This window comes from Mustela putorius, unplaced genomic scaffold (assembly GCF_011764305.1).
Source record: "Mustela putorius furo isolate JIRA1106 unplaced genomic scaffold, ASM1176430v1.1 tig00537350_pilon_pilon_pilon, whole genome shotgun sequence".
NCBI classification, from domain to species: Eukaryota; Metazoa; Chordata; class Mammalia; order Carnivora; family Mustelidae; genus Mustela; species Mustela putorius.
The window spans coordinates 26,860,683-26,867,286 of record NW_025422471.1 but is presented as its reverse complement, the minus strand read 5'-3'; positions in this window follow the sequence as shown (position 1 = coordinate 26,867,286).

Sequence of the window (6,604 nt, the reverse complement as noted above, 5' to 3'; positions counted from 1 at the left end):
TACCAATTTGCTCTATAAAGTAACAGCACAAAACCTACCATCCACCAACAACGAGTATGAGTTTCTGTTTTCTTCCATCCTTGAGCATACTTGGTTTCAGCAGGTCTTTTGATGTTTGTCCATCTGGTGGACACGGAAAGGCACCTCACTGCTCTTTTATTTTGCCCGCCTTTCCTTTCCTGCCTTCACTTCATGTAGCTCACAATAATAGAAAAGGAAGAGAACGCCAGTCTCATTATTCAGGAGTCGCTTGCTCCAAAGTTCGTCAATATAATGGAATTTCCTACCCAGGTCCAAAGCAGCAGCTCACTGGTGCTGGAATTCCTCTCTCTCCCCTTCCTGCGTCATTAGCACACTGGCAAAACTGGAAATTCAGTTTCTCTTAGACTAAACAAGAGAAGTGCCCTGACCTACAGACTTGTTGACTTCTCTCTCCAAATGAACAGGGTTATGGTCTCAAGAAAGTGGTTCCAGGCGTTCCTTTCCCTAAAGCTCTCCTCTCGGAGACATGAATAATGCTTTTTTTAGAAATGTCATCCTGTTCTGCTTACTCATACTCTGTTGTTAGGTCACCCAGGAAATGAGATAATAAAAATACTGAAATTAGTGAAAAGCATTTGTGATACTAAACAAATAAAGCATCTTGAGTCTTTCAGAAGAAAATCAGCAGAGCAAATCTTTTCCTACTGTGACAACTAACGAGGCCACCTTCTAAAACCGTGTTCCTCGCTTTGTCAACTATTTCATTCCCAACCTGTGCCTTGAGAGTCACATGGGTTCTTTTTTCCAGCTGTCAGTGGGACAGTCAGATGACACTCAGCCACATCCAGCTTCTCTAAACCTTTCACTGTTTCCCATTCTGAAACTAGGAAATCAGATTATATTAAGCAAATGTGAGGGGACCAAATGGGCTGTGAATCTCTTTGATTAGAATCCCAAATTACACATATTAGGTTAACTACAATTAGTCTCAGATCTCCTTGTTTCTTCCTTCTCTTCCCTTATGTTTTCAACATTGTCTCAAGCTGCTTTCTTATGGTGACACTTACTCAATGAGAATATCATAAATGAAGGAAACTGAGTTGAAAGCTTTTAAAATCTTCATCTCATCATCTAATGACGTGACTAGTGTTTATGAGCAGCCTGACCCCAGCTGATTCACTCTCTTAATCTTTGGCTAACATACAATTTGAATATGAAACCCAAAATCTACAGAGTGGGTATTTTCCTGCCTCGGTGAAACAGTCTTTTCAAATTGCTGTGAAGGGAAAGGTTTTAAGGCTACTCTTGGTAGCCTGCAAATCATCAAAAACCACATTCAAATGATGGTTTTTGTCTCCACAGCTTTGAGCATTCCGATGGATCCAGATAGAGCCACTCAAGTTAAATATGGCTGGGAAGAGAAAGATGAGACAGGAAATGAGAGAGCTTCTCCAGTCTCTGCAAAAATGTCGGCTCTTGGACGGACGCCTTCATCACCCTGTGCCTCACCAGCAGCCATAAACCTGAGAGCCTTCCAGTGATAGGAGATTCATCCTTCCATCTATCCACCCAGTTATCCATCCATCAAATTCCTCCACCTCTCCCATGCCTCAGCATCTTGCCAAGCATTCTTTCCCATCTCTACACCTCCAGCCTTCACGGGGGTCCCCGTGTCAATGACCCCATTGTCAAAGTACTGGCTTACTTGCATCAGTGGAAGATTCTTGAGTCACATGTCATAACTCAAACTGGATGAAGCAAAGACCCACAGGTAGAGATTTAGAGGTCAAAAGAATGTCATCAGCATTTGAAATCTCAACTCTCCTCTGTGTGCTCTTCATTCTCAGCTTCACCTTAGGGAGCCCCCAGATACAGGTCTTTTGCATGGTAAACCAAGCCTCAGTCTCAAACTTTTTTTATCAGGAAACCCAAGATCAGCTAGCTCCCTTTCTGTTCTGCAATGCCTTCAGCCTCATGTGATTCCTCACTTTCCTCAGGCAGAGAAACAGCTCTTAGGAAAATGGCCAGGAATGAGTCATAGCTCAAGACAGGGGGTATGGGTTATAATCTCAACTCTGTTACTTCTCTGTTTTGTGTTCTTGAACAATTTGGTTTTTTTCTCCCTGGGCCTCAATTTCCTAATCTGGAGAATGTCATGATCTCTGTGAAGCTTTCCCCAAGCAAGTGCCCCTCCCTTACTTGAACTAGTCACTTCCTCCCCAAATACTCACAACACACTGTCCTGCATTTATCCTGACATACCACATCCTAGAGGAGTAGCTCCTGGAAAGCAGAAATTTCTCTTGTAGTCCTAGGCCAGGACACAGTAAGTATAGAATATCTCCTTCACTGGTACGATCAGGAGATCCCCATAGCTCTCCTAATCTTTGATATCACATGATTAACCTGGTCATTCTACCCCAAGCAGGATTTATTCCTAACTGACTGGACCAATGCCCCCTCTGCATTCTTTCTTTCTCTGAAGCAACTCTCAAAACCCAGTCTCTATCTTTGAGCTTTTTCAGACTAACTGACCTCTTCCATCTTCACAACAACTTTAGGTCCCTCTGCGTTACTCACTGCATGCCATATGACCCCAGGTAGTCTTTCTTTTTGCTGGTGTGCTCTGAAAATGCCATTATTGTGACCCAATCTTGCCAGTCTTTCCATTTTCAAGCCTCCAAGCCTGATGATTGCAGAATCATCTTGGCTTGCAAGGTGCCAGAAATCAAGGGCTGTCGATCCATCTAGACAGTGCCCCAAGCATACAGCTGTCTCATAAATGCTTTTAGGGATAATGAATGGTAATGACATTCACATTGATTATGTTATAATATTCTGCAGTGTATGTTCCAGATGAGCACAAGGGTCAATTTAAAAAGCCCAATTCAGTGACAATCAGTGGAAGACGGCACCTCACAATATGGGAGGGGGCTTGTATTTGGAAAGAACATATTCAATATGATCATATTATGTTACATATTTAGAAAATGTAAAACAACAACAACACATTATTTGAAACACAAACTAGGGACGCCTAGGTGGCTCAGTCAGTTAAGCATCTGCCTTCGGCTTGGGTTATGGTCCCAGGGTCCTGGCCTCAAGCCCTCAACAGACATCAGGCTCCCTGTTCACTGGGGAACCTGCTTCTCCCTCTCCCTCTGCCCCTCCCCCCCACTGCCATCGCTCCTTGTGCCTCTCTTAAATAAATAAAATCTTTAACATTTCTTAAAAACATTTAAAACACAAACTATAACTTTGATTCATGGGTACTTGACCTATTCATCCTTCTTATCTTCACAAGCCCACCTTTAGTCAGGTGTGTCTACTGAAGTTCAAGGAGGTTAAGTTAGTTCTTCAGGATTGGTTAAGAAACAACAGAGGTAGGATTTGAATTCAGGGCCAGTCTTTATTCACCTACACTGTTTCTCCATGAAAGAGGCGGCAAGGAGGACAGCCCCCGACCTTACCTGGCTTTATACTTTGTCATTCTCCCACCTTGATGGATCTAAATGGTAAAGGGCCCTGTAGTCTCCTTGGTGAGATCATTAAAACTTGATCCTACATCATGGGGTGAGCCAGACTTCCGAATAATCAATAAAAAATTCTCTAGGCACTAGAGATCTACTGACACCCAGTCTCACAGAACAAGAACTAAAGCCCCATCTCCTTCCTTATGCTGAAGAGTCAATGTGCCTCTGGTTTCTCCCCAGGAAAATGAAATGGGAGGAAGGATAGGGCAGGCAGTTCAGCTTGTCTCACAAGGCTTTGCTGATTGGCCTCGGAAAGGCTGAACAGCCAATCTATTCTTTCTGTTTTTAAGATTTTATTTATTTGTTTGAGAGATGTGCGAGTGTGCGCACTCCAGCACACAAGCGGGGGAACAGCAGAGGGAGACAGAGAAACAGACTCCCTGCTAAGCAGGGAGCCAGATGCAGGCCTCGATCCCAGGACAGAGGCATCGTGCCCCGAGCTGAAGGCAGACACTGAACCAACTGAGCCACCCAGGAGCCCTTCAGTCTATACTTCTCAACACCTTCTATGTACTGAGCATGTTGCAGACCTATATTACTATTTAGTATTTCCTTACAATGAAGTTGTTAGCTCCTCCAGTGGCCTGAAGTACAGTTCTATTTCACTCCCAGTGATCTGGTACTATCATTTGCATAAGCAATTGCATTCTCACAAACATCCCAGCATTGTGCTCCCACCTTTTTGACTGGCAGTTTAAGTCTCATTTCATGTCACATTTTGGGTAATGATTTTTGGAGAGCAGCTTCAATCATCCACTCCTCGATGTTTGGAATCACTTTCAAGAAAAGGCTTTGGGGTGAGATTTCACACTTAACAAATTTAAACACTACCATGAAGGCATAGAAAGCAGAAACAAAAATAGTGTGTTCAGCACAAATTGGGTCATAAATTCGGGGCAGATACAGAACTGGCCTCAATAAAGACCTTGCTAAGAAAGTTGTAAGCAAAAAGAAAAATGGCACACCACTGAGGTTTTGAAGCGTATGCTCTGCCCTGAATAAAGAAAACCTAAGGTTCTGCTTGGTAGCTTCAATTCTTAAGGACACAGGGATGACGTTTTTGAAACATTTTCTAAAGGGGTTTTGTTCTCAGTAAATTCTTCCAATCAATGCATCTTTCATTTTCCTGCCCTTACAACCTTCTCTACCTGCCTCTCATTTTTCCTCCATTAAAGCTGAATTTGAAGGGCACCTGGCTGGCTCAGTTGGAAGAGTAAGTGACTCTTGATCTCAGGGTTATGAGTTCAAGCCCCACACTGGGTATAGAGATTACTAAAAATAAATAACTAAATAAACTTTTTTAAAAAACAAACAAAAACAGAATTTGATACTGAGATTTACCACCTCGTGAGAGGTCAAAATCCAGTGAGAATAAAGCAACCACATTTCTAAATATAATTTTTTTTACTATCAATTTTTTAAACTTCTAGTGGAGACTAGTCTAGAAAACCAAGACTCTTCTGATTTGCAAAAAAACAGGCTTTTGAAAGATAAAAGATTTTCTGAGGTTCAAAAACTTGGTTTTAAATATCAAGTGCTAGAGAGGCACCTGGTTAAGCCTCCAATTCTCAGTTCTCTCTCCCTCTCCCCCAGCCTTTCTCTCTCATATATGTATTTCTATATATATAGAAATATATAAATATAGCAGGGTGCCTACATAGCTCAGTTTGTCGAGCAACTGACTCTTGTTTTCAACTCAGGTCATGATTTCAGGGTAGTGAGATCAAGTCCCATGTGGGATGCTGCACTTAGGACAGCGTCTCCTTGACATTCTCTTCTTTCTCTCCCTCTCCCTCTACCCCTCCCCCACACTCACTCTCTAAATAAATAAATAAAATCTTTTTTAAAAAATCAAGTACTAGCCTTCTGTGTAATCTATATATAAAGTTTATCCATAAATAATACTTTGGGGGAGGGAAAACTTTCTCTCCACTGGAAAGGGAAGAGATTAAAAAATCTTGGTGGGAGTGGAGTGTTGACAAATGGGGGGACACTAGTGTTCATTGCTAGTCTATTCTGCCCTATCCCACACCTGTCCCAGGCCTGCTTCAAGCCCCACCCCCAAGCCCCACCCACACGTTCTGCCTCACACCTGCTCCAAGGTGTGCCTGAAAGCCGTGCCCATGTGCCTAAATACTCTGAAGGGGTTCCAGAGTAGAGAAGTCTGCTTGAAATCCCAGCACAGCAAGTTTTTCTGAAGGCAGTTCATTGGCCAATGCCCCAGGGGTTAAAGCTGAGCCAGTGATGTGTCCGTAAGGAGTCCCACCACTCTGGCCAAGCAGAGGAAGGGCCAACGTACCAGACGTGGTCTCCTGGTTGGACCATGGCAGAGGCAGAGTTTGGAGTGGTGCTGGGGGTGTTGGAGGTAGAGGGCTGACAGGAAGAAGCACCTGGACATAACTGCAGAAACTAGGAGAACTGAGGCCAGTGACCTTTAAAGACCACCAGGCCAGGGCTCCTAGGTGGCCCAGTGGTTAATTGTCTGACTCTTGGTTTCAGCTCAGATCATGATCTCAGGGCAGTGGGATTGAGCCCATGTGGGGCTCTGTGCTCACTGTGGATTCTGCTTCAAATTCTTTCTCTCTTCCTCTCCCTAGGCCCCTCCCCACTCATGCTCTCTCTCCCAAATAAATAAAATCTTTAAAAAACAACAACAACAAACCGTAAGGCCAATGACATCTCATAGAGTGCCACTCAGAGCCAGAGGATTTCCCTCAACCCATTTTGCAAAGTCTGCCAACATCTCCCATGGGTGAACTCAGATGCTGACCCCAGAGCCAGGGAAGGGGGCAGAACCCTGCACATGACTGCATCTAGGCAGGAAATGACTGAGTCATGGCTAACTAGACTATTTCCCTTGAATTGGTAAGATTGAATTTTGTGGGCCCAAGGAGAATAGGATGTAGTGGCAGAGATTAAGTCTGACTGTGAATTTTTACCCATTACATACTACTAAGCTAACAGAAAAATGAAATAAGTCAATTAGAAAAAGACAATTACATATGATCTCACTGATATGTGGAATTTAAGAAACAAAACAGAGGATCATAGGAGAAGAGAGGGAAAAATAAAAGAAAATGAAATCTGAA